We start from the raw sequence: 13,851 nt of genomic DNA, 5'->3' as shown, positions 1-13,851 counted from the left end.
GGTGGAGGAGGCATGGTCTAGTGAAAAGAGCCTAAGATTTGACATCAGGCATGTATTGATTTTCATCTCCACTGATTTTTTACCAACTGTCCAGCTCTGGCCAAATCTGTGCCTACCTGAATGTGACATATTAATGTTTCCCTCCCTCATTCCCTAGGACATGGCAATACCCAGGCCCACTTAGGGCCAACCGCACACCAGGCTAGGGGAACTGAGAAGGACCGCTCCAGAAAAATCAAACAGGCTCCTTTAGCAAAATATTTCACATACCTTAGGTTTAGTGCCCACAATCTGATTGTCACACTGCTGCTTAGTCCTGCAGTCAGACCTGTCGTGGCTAATTCCTCCACCCCCTGGACCCATACGGTCCATAGCCCTACTCAGTTGTATCCTTGGAGGAGCAGAATGCAACGGACTGACTGGCAACCCAGGCCAAAGGCCAAGAAGAAGAAACTGAATGCTAGATCAGGGCTGGGATGCATATAGAGCACAGTGACTAAAAGAGCCCACGGTGAGAGAAGCTGGGAGAATTTCCTCAATGGAAACTCATGGAGTTGAAAATAAAGGTCTAACTGGTCCACTGGGGGCAGGTGTGATCAGCTGAACAGAGAAAGGAAGAGATACCTGACTCCCTATGAAAGATGGGCACTATGTGAAAAATAGCATAAGAGAATACTTCGGGAGGATTAGACTAATATAGTGTTACCTTTATTAATTCCAAATGACAGATTGTTCAAGGTGGCCCAGAAACTCCAAGAAGGTCAAGGGACCGCAGAGCAGCAGTGGAAGAGCCCCTACGATGCAGCATGTACGCCCCACCTTTCTGCGTGCCTGGTGCAGAACCAGACTACCTGCCAAGGGAGGATCAGCTTTTTGGAGAAAAGGGACCACAAAGTAAACTTCCTAAGTCAGGACCCCAAAAGGAACCAGTCAGTTCTTGGAGATGGGGTGTGTGTGTGCGTGTGTGTATGTGTGTGTTTGGGGTGATCACATCAGAAAACCCTGAAGCAGGAGCATTTCAACAAAAGGACTGCCACTGAGTCCTGACAATGCCAAGGCAACAAGCAGTCCATGAGTCCCTCAGCCACAGACTTCAACAGCGGATGCCGCGGGCAAGGTCTAGACTCTCAAAGAAAGGCCATGTACATATGCGCAGATGAGAGTAGCTACCCGACCGCAGAGACCAGCACCAGAACCAGCATGAGACAGGAGTGAGTCTATAGCCTCCACCCCAAGCCCCGCCGTGTCTCCCCTGGTACCAGGTTTCCTCTTATACACAGAGGTCACCTCCAGAAAAGGAGAGAAAGAAATAAACCATTCTGATCAAAGGGAGAATTCTGAACTAATTAAATATTTACTTGGAAAGATTATTTTAAGTCAAAAGAGACTGTTTACGCTGTAGGAAACTAAGATTTTTTTAAAGGTTACTTTAATGTTTACGTATTTTTGAGAGAAAGGGAGACACAGAATCTGAAGCAGGCTCCAGGCTCCGAGCTGTCAGCACAGAGCCCAACGTGGGGCTCAAATTCATGAACCACGAGATCATGACCTGAGCCAAAGTCAGATGCTCAACCACCTGAGCCACCCAGATGCCCCGGAAAATAAGATATTTTTAATTGGCATGTTATATTGTTTGCTTTCCCCCCACCTTCCATACTACCCACCAGGATACAGACTTAGGAAGATCATTACTGAAAACAAGGAAGCTACATTCTCACTGAACGAACACACCCATGAACAATGTGTTTAAATTTGTTACTCTATCAGACAGGCAAGTTGATCTTGAAGTAAAGATTGTTCTGGACTCCATGTGTGTGCCAGCAATCTATTAGGAGAAGACTTCTTTTCTTAAAAAAAAGCTGTACTGTACCTGTCCAATATCAACACATAATAAGGAAATTACACAAATTTTCAAGGAGATAGCTTCTTATAAAGTGTTTAGTACTCATTAAACATTAGTTGCCAAACCTTTCTTTCTCATCCTCACTACCGCCACCTAATTGGTTTCCCCCGAGTCACATACTTGATTAGGCACAGGAAGAAGACCAAAGCACCGAAATACCACTTAAAAATGTTTCCTAGTGGGGCGCCTGGGTGGCGCAGTCGGTTAAGCGTCCGACTTCAGCCAGGTCACGATCTCGCGGTCCGTGAGTTCGAGCCCCGCGTCAGGCTCTGGGCTGATGGCTTGGAGCCTGTTTCCGATTCTGTGTTTCCCTCTCTCTCTGCCCCTCCCCCGTTCATGCTCTGTCTCTCTCTGTCCCAAAAATAAATTAAAAACGTTGAAAAAAATTAAAAAAAAAAAATGTTTCCTAGTGTGTAGAGGTAGGAAGCAGAGCAGTATTCAGAACCTGTCATGGCAGAACTAATTAGTGATAAGCTGTGTCCAAGGCTACCGAACCTGTGGTCAAGTATAGTAGTCATCAGCCTGAGTAACCTGCTTCCTGTCAAAGTGCCTCTTGACATTTCACTGGGGAAAGGTGGGGAAAAGCTAATTCTGGTAAAAACAAACACACAAAACAAAATAAAACAAAACAAACCCCTCTGAGTGGAAGGAATTGAATGGGAAATGTGTATAACTGAGAACCAGATATAGTAGTTCAGAGGTGAAGAAACTATTCATAGCAACAGGAAAGTCTTATGGCAAGGAGATATGAGGGTAGAGAAGCAGAGGGTAGGGGGGCGGGTGGGGGTGGTACGATTCCAAAAGAGTGAAGAGAAAGATCTGACAAGTAGCAGGTCTGGGGCTGGACAGACAATGCAGGAAGTGAATCGTCTCCAAGGGCTAGGGATCTAAACAGTGCATAAAATATTGATTTGGTCAATGAAATTCCTGGTGTGGATCAGGCTCAAAGGAGAGAACTACTCCTAGCTCCTCAAGACCACAGTTTGGAACCCATAATCCTGTGACTTCAGTCTCAGACCTCCGTATCTAGGATGCAAGCTGATGTCCACACTAGTAAAGAGACTTCCAGAACTGCAGGATCCTTGGAGGTCTAACCCAATCTCTTTTCACAAATCACAAAACTGAAATCCAGGGAATTTAAATGACATGTCCAGAGGTGCCTGGGTGGCACCGTCAGTTGAGCGTCTGACTCTTGATTTCAGTTCAGGTCTTGATCTCAGGGTCATGAGTTCAAGTCCTGCATCGGGCTCCACACTGGGTACGAAGCCTACTAAAAATAAAAATAAAAAATAAATAAGAGCACCTGGGTGGCTCAGTGGGTTAAGCATCTGACTTCAGCTCAGGTCATGGTCTCACGGTTTGTGAGCTCGAGTCCCGCATCGGGCTCCGTGCTAACAGCTCAGAGCCCGGAGCCTGCTTCAGATTCTGTGTCTCCCTCTCTCTCTGCCCCTCCACTGCTCATACTCTGTCTCTGTCCCTCAAAAGTAAATATTAAAAAAAAAATTTTAAATAAACATAAAAAAATAAAAAACAAATGACATGTCCAAAGTCACAGAGCCATTTATACTAAAGCTAGAGCAAAAAAACAACTGTCCTGTCCCTAGTCCAGAGTGGCTACCACCATAGGATATTTACAGATCTACCCTTCATGGTCTCAATGACATAAAACCTGTCATTATATCTACTTTCCTGACACAGAATTACAGTAGTATCTTCCTTCTACCCTAACACCTACCCATGTTACTCAAAGGCCATTTAGTAGTGCTAGACCAGAGCCAGTGAGTTGATTTCCCAGCATTCCTATCTCAATAGGCTACGTCTAATAATAATTTCCAAATGTCACTGAGATTCTTATTAGAAAAATATGTTTATTTTGGACATTTTTCAAAATATAGATGAACAAAAATAAAAATACCTATAAACCTATTACCAGAATAACCTATTGATATTTTTTAACATCCTTCCAGTTCTTTTTTTAATGTTTATTTATTTTGAGAGAGAAAAAGAGGTGGGGGAGGAGGGGGGGGGAGAAAAAGTAGGGGAGGGAGACAGAGAGGGAGAGAGAGAATCCCAAGCAGGCTTCACACTCAGCACGGAGCCTGACACAGGGCTCAGTCTCACAAATCATGAGATCATGACCTGAGCCAAAATCAAGAGTCGGACGCTCAATCAACTGAGCCACCCAGGCACCCCCCCATCCAGTTTTCTATGTTTCTGTATTTATATACATCCAACTGTATGCATGTTATTTTATGCAATGTAGAATCATACCAAACCTACAATTTTCCAATCTAATTTTTTCATCCAGTTACATATCATCTGGGTTCAGAAAAACAGGAAAGATGCATTTCTTTTTCACCAGAAAACAGATATTTTCATTAGATGATCACATACTATGTTGTCTCGAAGGTGGCACCCCTAAGTTCTTTTCCTTTATAGTTGGGTCACCTACGTCAGACCGCACTAAGTCTACCTTTGATATGCATCCCAAAGCCTACCAGTCAGGTGTCACTCTTTCTCTTCTCCATCAGGGTGCCTTCGGACATCTTTCTACCCCCGCCATCCTCCTCAACTTGAGGCCACAACTCTCACCCAGAGGGTCGGATCAGGTTTTGCTTTCAATGGACCTTGAGGTTAGGACAGCCACAGGTCCTCTGTGTCTTGAGTTGTGCTGTGCCATGGAAGGAGCAGGGATGAACTAAGGGAAGAACACGAAGTAAAACTACTGTCCCCCATTGGCCCATTGTCATTAGAGTAACAAACTCTTCAAGCTACTTAAACCTTTTTCTTGTTGATATTATCAACTATTATAGACAAATTCTAATGACTTACTTGCTAATAACATCTCTGTTTTTTCTTCCCATCTTACCAAAGACCTATGTTCTATTACTGTAGAAACAGTTATGTACTGGGAATAAAACCCCATCCTGACCCATTATTTTCTCTGCTCCTTCTAAGGAAGTCCAGTAGGGACATTAAAACTTTGTGGAAGACTATCCAGAACCAGGAGATCAAGCTTAGTGAAAGCCAGAAAAACTTCTGGTATGAGAATATGCAAAGGAAACCCAACTCAACAGAAATGTGATACTGGAGATCACTAAGGAGTCTACAGAAATATTTTCATGACTGTGAACTTGAGATTTCTCAGTTGCTTCCAGGCCACAGACAGGATGGCTTTACTCTGTATCTTACCACTCCCTGGTCACTAAAACCAGCTGTGTGGGAAGAGGAGAAAAGGTGCACCTGTCTCCTTCACTTAGAAAGGAGCTCAGACTCTGAAACTACAGTTCCTCTTCTCTTTCCCAATTAATCTCAATCCCTTTCCAACAACTCAAAGTGAATATTCCTCTCTTGACTCCAGCCAAAAGTCCCTAACAATGCCATATACTTGAAGGGCAGTGAAAGACCCGAAAATCCGAGAAGGGCTCATCAGTGTGGGAACTACAAGGACAATTAAAAGTGGAGATAAAATGTTTTCAGATTGCTTATCCCATCGGGAACTGGGAAGAGTGGGGAGCTGTGGCTGCAGGGAAGTAGCTGGGGACGGAGATGAATAAAGAACACACCAAAAGCAAGTAATTGCCCTCTGGGGATTCTTAGGTTCTGAAAAGTTAGTAGCTGAGGCTGACAGAGTAAAACCTCCACCCCCCAGAACAGGACGGACAACTGTTTCAAGGACTTCCTGAGAAACGTGTCACTTCGTCACCCAAAAGGAATTCCATGCAGGAGATGAGCACGCAGTAGCCTCGGTGAGTCCCCCACAGGGAAGGGTAAGAGGAGGAGAGAACAGAGCCCAACTTCCTGGGAGCAGCCGGGACAGCCCTGGCATCCTCCCCTGTGTTTTTCTCACTATTATAGTTGGAGGCTCTTTCCATGGAGGATTGAGCCAATGGAGGATTCTTCCCATGACCTAGATAATGCAACCACTGCTTTCAAGCCCCTCAATAGAGTCCTCAGTCTTGGTCAGTCACCTAAGCAACAGTATAAACTGAAGTGCTCAGTAGATAGACACATACTGAAAACACTGAAGAGTAGAGGTCAAAAGGGATCAATCTCTTTTCTTGGCCTCAAGACGTTTGCATTATATTGGACATACGAAGGAATGCAGAAGGGCAGAGCTCAATTACTATAAGAACCAAATATACACATAAGCTTATCTTTTTTTTTTTTAATTTTTTTTTCAACTTTATTTATTTATTTTTGGGACAGAGAGAGACAGAGCATGAACGGGGGAGGGGCAGAGAGAGAGGGAGACACAGAATCGGAAACAGGCTCCAGGCTCCGAGCCATCAGCCCAGAGCCTGACGCGGGGCTCGAACTCATGGACCGCGAGATCGTGACCTGGCTGAAGTTGGACGCTTAACCGACTGCGCCACCCAGGCGTCCCTTTTTTTTTTTTTTTTTTAAGAGGAAGGTGAATATTCTCAAGCATTAAGAAGCATAATCCTTAGGGGAACTAAGGTAGGCTTGTTAAGGGTCATCCCACTCTAGGAATTACCTGGGCCCGACTGTGGAAAGAAGCCCTGACAACCCAAGTGGTTCTCCCATTTCTGTGTGGCTCCTTCACTATTTCCTTAATTTCTGGTTTTTAAGTCAAGCTGATCTCATTTAGTGGCACCTCCCCAAATAGTTACGTGCAATACGAATGCTTTGATCCCCAAACCCAGTAACCGATCATATCTTAGTGTCCATAGTCTCACAAGCTACTATGCATTTCTTCTTCAAGACTGAAGAATTTCTTTTTCCCTCTTATATTGCTTCAAACTATAGCTTATATTTATTCACTTACTGCAGATCTTTAGAGCTGGAGAAATCTTGGTGTCTACCTAATTTGCTCATTCTGCGGATGAAGAAACTATGGCTCAAAAAGATAGTGGCTTACAGGGTACCTGGGTGGCTCAGTTGGTTAAGCGTCCGACTTCAGCTCAGGTCATGATCTTGCAGTTTGTGAGTTCGAGGCCTGTGTCAGGCTCTGTGACAGCTCAGAGCCTGGAGCCTGCTCTGGATTCTTTGTCCCCCTCTCTCTCTGTCCCTCCCATGCTCGAGCTCTGTCTTTCTCTGTCTCTCCATAATGAATAAGCATTAAAAAAAATTTTTTTTTCTAAAGGTAGTGGTTTATAAGGTTATTTAGATGGTTTATTGATACAGATTGACACCCAAGAAGTCTCCTTACTATGTGCACCTTAAACTGCATCTACTTTTTCAAGAAGCAAATGCACTGGTTGTTTCTTTGTTTCTACTTTAGTATTTCTACATATCTGCCTGGTTACTTCCATAGTCTGACTCTGTCTCCACTTACCTGACTTGGTAGCTTCTTTTGAAAACTCTAGTAAAAGTCATGATAATTCACCCTCTCTATCCTTCTGCCAGGCTGAGTTCTTAGAGAGGGGGACAGGGCTGTATTATATATCCTGTTACCCCAGCACCTGTCATGGGAACAGGCACTACTCAGTGCTCAGTAAATGTTCACTAAGTCAAGCAAAGTGGAATGAAATTCTCTAATCCCAAAAAGCTGAGAACAAGACCATCTATTAATAAAAAAGAAAGTTTATCACCATCTAAAAATAGAATCAAAGGGGCATCTGGGTGGCTCAGTCAGTTAAGCATCTGACTTCAGCTCAGGTCATGATTTCACAGCTCATGGGTTTGACCCCCACGTCAAGGCTCTGTGCTGATGGCTCAGAGCCTGGAGCCTGATTTGGATTCTGTCTCTCCCTCTCTTTCTGCCACTCCCCCGCTTGCACTCCGTCTCTGCCTCTCTCTCTCTGTCCCTCAAAAATAAATTTTTAATTTAAATAAATAAATAAATAAAAGCAGCATCAAAATTTTATTGGAAGAAAAAAAGGTATTGAGCTCATCCGGCACATAGAGCATAGTACTACCCACTAGGTATAGACAAACCCTTGACCTTAATTTTTCACTTACTGAAGCAGGGTCTTCAGTAAGTTAAGTAATATTTAGGCAATAGGATTTATTACAATGGGGATTTATGTTTATTTATATTCTGTTAACTTTCTGGCCTCTATAGCACATATTCATATTGTTTTTTGTCCTCTTATCACTTGGGCAGAATTTACTTTGGTGAAACGGACTTGCTGAGTGTAATAACAACAGCCAGTTATGTTTATTTAGTCCTTTACAAAGCGCATTCACGTTAATTTCTTCATTTGATCTTACTCAAGATACTGTGAAATAGGCATTATTATTTGTCCCACATTTCAAATGAAGAAACTGAGGCTCAGGGAGGTCAAGTAACTTGCCCAGGGCACACAGCAAGCTAATGGAAGAGGCAAACTAGAACTTGGATCCCTTGATTTCTCATTAAAAGCTTTTCACACTCACTACACAGTATTTCTCTACATGGCAAGAGAGCTGTCCTGGGCCTCCCATCTAAGATTCCTCAGGTGCCTCCCTTCCTAGTCCATTGCCTTCCACAACTTCCTTCCGACCCCTCACTCCCTGGCTCAGGGAGAGCTGAGAATGTGCAGTGTAGACTTAAATGTGGTTCCAGCGTGGTTCCCAGGGAAATCTGATACCTGGACCGACCACCTTACTCCTGTTCCTTGGCTTCCTTGTCCACAAAATGAAATGGATGGAATCCATGATGTCTATGGTTCCTTCACTTCTTACATGCTTCATTTTCTTATATAGTAACAGGGTTCTTCCGAAGGGAATCTGGATCCATGGCAGTGACTCTGAAGGGGAGAATTCTGGATGCCTGGCAGCCTACAGATCATATATCAGAGCAGAGTTACCTCCTCTGCTGATACAAGGACCCAGCTTGGTGGGCAGCCACAGGCTCCCTGGGGTGGTGCTCAGAACCCAGCCACCATCCTCTGGCTCTACAACCAGGTCACCAACCCTGAGAATCTAAAGTCAGTTTCTATTTTTAGTTTCAACAGTGATGCCTTCCAACCACTCTGGGACCAGGGCTGAAGGGAAGGCGAGGGAGGCCTGCTCCACCCTGGTTCCCTGCTCTCTCGCGGGCCACGGTTTCCAGCCAGAGGACATCTCAACTGGATTATGACTTTCAGCTCTATTATATTTGATTCTGTGGCTCCAAGCTGGTTTTAACACTGATGTATTCCTTTTGTCCTCTGTTTAATTGTCTTGTTGGATTGTCACGGATTTTACCAAGATCCAATTTCAAAGTTTCTTATTTGATTCTGTTGCACTGCTGATTTTCTAAACACAAATTCCTAACGTTGAAAGGCATTATATGCCGGAAGGTGGTTGAAAACATAGTACCCCGTATACTCAATAAGTATTTTTAATAACTGAGTTAATTGATTTGTTAACTATTTTAAGAACAGGAAATACACCTTCAGATTACATTTAAGTCTGTTTTTACACTGGGCCAGTCAGCACATTGGAAGGGAGAAAATCCACCACAATCTTAGCTGAGAAAGGAGAATTCATTCCTCCCGAAAGATTCAGTGGATTTCAGTCAGTCTGTATCAGCAGTAATATGTATCATTGGTTTCCAAAGGCCTTCATTACATTATTTTGTTAATCATTTACTTGAACATCTAAATAAATGTCTGCAACTTACTATGTAAATTGCACATTATTGAGAAGACATAATCAGTGGTAATTTAATTACAGCCACAAATTTAATTTACCAACTAGTAACCTTGTTCTTCTTCAAAGTACTTAGCACAATTATAATTAATTTTTGTAATTATTAATTTAATCTTGGTGTCCCTGATTAAGTTATAAGAACCAAGAAAGCAGGATTCCTGCTTCAATCTTGCTCACAGACAGGTGTCTCGTGTCCAGCACAGGTCCTTGGCACACACAGAGGCTGTGGCTTAAAACCACATCCTGCTCTCCTCCCTATCTTCCACTTTCTTTCCTCCTTTTCCGATTTCCAAACTTTTCTTCCTTAGTTTTTCTTTTTCTTTTACATTCTTTTTTGTCTTTCCTTCTACCCTTTCTCCACCACTTTTTTTCCTCTATCTTTCCTTCTACAGTGAATGATTTCCTATGTAACTGTAACTGTGCTGGATCCTAGCCACAAAAGGATGATCAGAATAGGGACTTTAACCCTGAGAACCTCACAGTCTAGTTGAGAACCCAGGTGCCCCTTCCTCCGGCTCTTTCACTGCATTCTCCCTAAGCACCTAGGTTAAGGGAACAGGAGGGTAGGTGTCCCTACTGCGGCTCAAGTCCTGGCTCATGGCTTAATCCCCGACTCCTAAAGTCTGACCTTTACTTGCCCCTCTCTGACTCTGCTCCTCTCCCAGCAGCCCAGCCCCCCTGCTCCATGAGGAGGGACAACCTGACCTGGGAAAGTGAGTTTGTCCTCCTGGGGCTCTCCAGCGACAGGCAGACCCAGGCTGGACTCTTTGTCCTGTTTGCGGCCGCCTATCTGCTGACCCTGCTGGGCAACGGGCTCATCATCCTCCTGATCGGGCTGGACGCGCGGCTGCACCTGCCCATGTACTTCTTCCTCTGCAACCTCTCAGTGGTGGACATCTGCTACACCTCTAGTGGGGTCCCCCAGATGCTGGTACACTTCCTCCTGGAGAAGAAGACCATCTCCTTCACCCGATGTGGGACTCAGCTCTTCTTCTCACTGGCCCTGGGGGGGTACCGAGTTCCTGCTGCTGGCTGCTATGGCCTATGACCGCTACGTGGCTGTCTGTGACCCCCTGCGCTACGTGGCAGTGATGAGCCCGAGGTGCTGCACAGGCCTGGCAGCTGTCTCTTGGCTTGTAGGCCTGGTGAATTCTACAGTGGAGACGGTGGTCACCATGCGTCTGCCTACCTGTGGGCATCACGTGCTGAACCATGTGGCCTGTGAGACGCTGGCACTCGTCCGCCTGGCCTGCGTGGACATCACCCTCAACCAGGTGGTCATACTGGCCTCCAGCGTGGTAGTGCTGCTGGTGCCATGCTGCCTCGTCTCACTGTCCTATACCTACATCGTGGCAGCCATCCTGCGGATCCGCTCCACTGGGGGACGCCGCAAGGCCTTTGGGACCTGTGCCTCCCACCTCACCGTGGTCTCCATGTCTTACGTGATGGCCCTGGTCACCTACATGCAGCCCCACTCCACAGCCTCAGCCGAGCAGGACAAGGTGGTGATGCTCTTTTATGCTGTGATGACCCCCATGTTGAATCCGCTCATCTACAGTCTACGGAACAACGAGATGAAAGCTGCTCTGAGTCGAGTTCTGATGAGGAGTTCTGAATCAAAACTTTAGCACGCAGCTTTGTCATAAGAGGCCTCACTCGGAAGCCCGTGGACCTTGGAGTGGGCGCTCTGGCATAGCGTATGCGTGTTTGTAAGGGAGCAGGTAGGGAGACCCCAATCTGCACCACTATCTTTTGAGGAACTGGGAAATGGACTGTATCCCTGGACTCTGTTTTTGGTCCCTGACTTCTTCTAAAAATCTGAATTATGATTTACAAATACACCCACTGGAAAACTAAATGGAAAAAATAAATTAAAAAGATATACCAGCATATATGAGTTAGAAAGGAAGATGAAATCAGAAGTCACAGCAGTGCACAAAACTTAGGCCAAGAAAGGATATTTCCTTCTAAAATCTACAACTACATGTCTAAGCTTTTCTGCAAAAGGGAGGGGAGGAGGGAGCTGTAATCTACAAAATTCACTGTGCCCAAAGGATCAAACGGGCTTTAGGCCAGAGGTGCAAAGGTCACCCCTGTGACTCACACATGCCTGGGCCCAACCCAGCTCAGTAGGGTGGGGAATTCACAAGGGACTTGGGGCCAAAGTCATAGAAACTCTCCCCACAAACCGTGAAAAGCAGGACTAGACGGTGCGTGCGGCACATGAACACCCCTCGGCATGCCTCCACGCCCTTGGCCTTGCAGTGGTGGCAAATGGCTGGCCCGCAAGTCAAGCATTCGGGACCTCAAACATGTACTTTCTACACACTCAGGTCTAAGGACATACTCTTCTGAAAACAGAACTGTATTCAGAATTCACGCTGGACTATCATGCCACACCCCATCAGAGGGGAGCCGAGCGAGCCACTCAGCAAGGAAAGAATCTGTTTCTAGTTTTGCCCCACTCTGGTGATACACAATCAGTGACTGGGCTCTCAATATCCTAACCCAGAAAGTGAAACAGTGCTAGGTTTGTCCAGGAAAGTATTTAAAACAACACTTAAAAATTAAAATAAAGCATCTCTTACCTAAATATTACAGGTATCTGGTTGGTCTTACCCACAAACAACAACAACAAAAACCCATAAACTGACAACAATGCAAACTTCTAATCAATCTGCTGAGAAAATGCCAAAAAGCTGCAGAGGAGGAGAATGGAGTACCTTTTTAAATTCTTGGTACAACTTTTTTTTAATTGACATAAAATTCACATAACACAGGATTCATGATTTGTACCATTTTAAAGTGTACAATTCAGTGACATTTAGTATATTCACCACGTTGTTCAACCTTATGTCTATCCAGTTCCGAAACATTTTCATCACCCCCAAAAGGGCACCTCAGACCCTTTAACAAGTCCCTCTCCCTCCCTCCACCCAGGCCCTGGCAACCCCCAATCTGCTTTCTGTCTTTATGGATTTGCCCACTCTAAACACTTAACAGAAATGGAATCATAACAATACGTGACCTTTTGTGCCTGCCTTCTTTCACCTAGCATAATGGTTTTGTAGCACAGAACACGGTGCTTCGTTTCTTTTTATGGCTGGATAATATTCCACCGTATGGAAACAAACACATTTTCTCCCCCCCCCCTTCCGCCCCCTCCCCATTCATCAGGTAGTGGGTGTTTGGGTTATTTCTAACTAATAGTTAAAACAGTGCTGCTATATGTCCACGTGCGCGTTTTTGCTTGAATTTTGCTTTTGACTCTTTGGAGCATATACCTTGGAATGGAACTGCTGGATCATATGGCAATTCTGTGTTTAACTTTTTTTTTAAGTTTGTTTGTTTGTTTGTTTTTGAGAGGGAATGAAGTAGAGACAGAGGGAGAGGATCGCAAGTAGCTCCCGGCTGTCAGCATCAAGCCCCAAGTGGGGCTCGAACTCACAAGCCGTGAGATCACGGCCTGAGCCAAAATCAAGAGTTGGAAGCGCAACAGACTGAGCCACCGAGGCGCCCGTATGATTAACGTTTCTGAGGAACTGCCGAAGTGTTGGCCACCACAGCTGATCCATCATATGTTCCCACCAACAGTGAAGGGGGGCTCCAACTTCTCCACATCCTCCCAACACTTAGTTTTGTTTCTTTGATTACAGCCGTCCCAGTGGGTAGGAAATGATGTCCCACTCCGGCTTTAACTTGGATGTCCCTAGTGACTAATGATGCTGAGCATCTTTCCATGTGCCTGTTGGCCACGTGTAGATCTTCTTCGGAGAAATGTCCAGCAAAAATTTTTTTTTTATTTTTTATTTAAGACCCTCTCTGCTTCCTTCCCCTCCCTCAGCCCCTGCCCACCTCCTTCTCCCCTACCACGACCAGCCGCCTTCATCAGCCTTCCTCCTTCCCTGCTCCCATGCCCATGTGAGATATAAGGCACTCAGCCCCATCTCCAGTCAAAATGTTTTAACTCTCACTTTTAGATCCTCCTGTAACTATTAAGTTCTCTCCCCAAATAAACAAATTATCTTTTCCTTTCTCCACTGCCTCCATGGTTAGGTGTTTGCCTGCCCTTTGCCCAGTGCCTACATTTTGCACAGCAAAGAAACCTCAGGAGTTCTTTCTTTTTAAGTGAGAAAGAATAAATCACAAGCATTTGTAATTTAATATATTTTCCTTTATCTTCATCATGTATCTACAGAACATCTACCACTGAGCAGCAGGATATCCTAGCACACTTTCTAATATAGCCAGGCTATAAAATGATCACCAAGATCATTGAATGAGCAAGCTTTGTGTATGGAGGTTCTTTTTTATAAAACCAGTTAAAATTTGGAAGGGGTCAACCAAAAGCAATGATGTCCCTTCTT

General features: G+C 44.8%; 1 pseudogene; it reads left to right on the top strand.

The window, feature by feature from the left end:
- The first annotated feature begins 10,169 nt into the window (after positions 1-10,169).
- On the top strand, positions 10,170-11,112 carry LOC109269191 (olfactory receptor 2F1-like; annotated as a pseudogene).
- The last annotated feature ends 2,739 nt before the right edge of the window (positions 11,113-13,851 follow it).

The sequence above is a fragment of the Panthera pardus genome, unplaced genomic scaffold, assembly GCF_024362965.1.
Source record: "Panthera pardus isolate Hobbes unplaced genomic scaffold, ASM2436296v1 HiC_scaffold_8, whole genome shotgun sequence".
Taxonomy (NCBI): Eukaryota; Metazoa; Chordata; class Mammalia; order Carnivora; family Felidae; genus Panthera; species Panthera pardus.
The sequence above is the reverse complement of the archived record's forward strand: the minus strand, read 5'-3'. Positions and strand labels throughout refer to the sequence as shown.